The sequence below is a fragment of the Micropterus dolomieu genome, unplaced genomic scaffold (assembly GCF_021292245.1).
Source record: "Micropterus dolomieu isolate WLL.071019.BEF.003 ecotype Adirondacks unplaced genomic scaffold, ASM2129224v1 contig_3149, whole genome shotgun sequence".
Lineage (NCBI taxonomy): Eukaryota > Metazoa > Chordata > Actinopteri > Centrarchiformes > Centrarchidae > Micropterus > Micropterus dolomieu.
This window is the reverse complement of record NW_025732139.1, coordinates 1-837: the sequence shown is the minus strand read 5'-3', so window position 1 is coordinate 837 and position 837 is coordinate 1. Positions and strand designations below refer to the sequence as shown.

Below are 837 nucleotides of genomic sequence, written 5' to 3'. Positions count from 1 at the left end.
CGACTGCCCCAGCCGCGGAAACGCGGGCGTTTCCGATTGATGGCAAAGCGACCCTCAGACAGGCGTAGCCCCGGGAGGAACCCGGGGCCGCAAGGTGCGTTCGAAGTGTCGATGATCAATGTGTCCTGCAATTCACATTAGTTCTCGCAGCTAGCTGCGTTCTTCATCGACGCACGAGCCGAGTGATCCACCGCTAAGAGTTGTCAAGCTTTTTTTGGTTTGCTTGCCACAGTTCGGAGACAAGTGGGGTTTGAAAGGGGAGGACAAAACCCCCGGGCGCTCCCCCCAGCTCTCGCGGCGCGGGAGCAGGAGCGGAGACATTGAACCCCCCGCCTCCCCCCGGAGGAGGGAGGGGAGTTGGGTACCCGGAGGCGCGCGGGGGACGGCCAGGGCGAAGCCGCCGCCGCCGCGCTTGGGTCAAGGTGCCGAGTGGCGGGCCAGGTCCCGGTGGCAACCGGACAGGACCCCCCGCTCCCCCTTCCGGGCCAGCGCACCCACGCGTCGAGTCCTTCAGCCCCAGGAGCGGGCCGCGCGGGCACGTGGCACAGGTGGAAGGGGGGGGGAGAGCCGAGGCGTCCGGTTCGGGGTTCTAGGCCCTGACTAAGTGGGCCGAGGCCCCCCACCCCCACCTCCGCCCCCCCGACGTCCGCCACCCCCCGCGCAAGTTCAACCCGCCGAAGCGCCCCGGCGCCCGCAGCCTCCCGGAGGGGAGGACGACGGACGGCGAGACACGGACGGCGGGAGGCCCGAGCCACGGGGGGGAGACGGCCGAGAGGGAGCGAGAGAGGGAGGGAGAGAGACAACGGCCGGGTTGGGTTTTTTTAACGCGCCGCCGCC

At 69.7% G+C, this 837-nt stretch overlaps 1 non-coding gene across 1 annotated transcript; it reads right to left on the bottom strand.

Moving 5' to 3' along the window:
* Positions 1-48: 48 nt before the first annotated feature.
* LOC123964540 lies at positions 49-202 on the bottom strand. The gene has a single exon (XR_006823469.1). It is a non-coding gene; the product is annotated as a 5.8S ribosomal RNA (ribosomal RNA).
* Between the last annotated feature and the right edge of the window lie 635 nt (positions 203-837).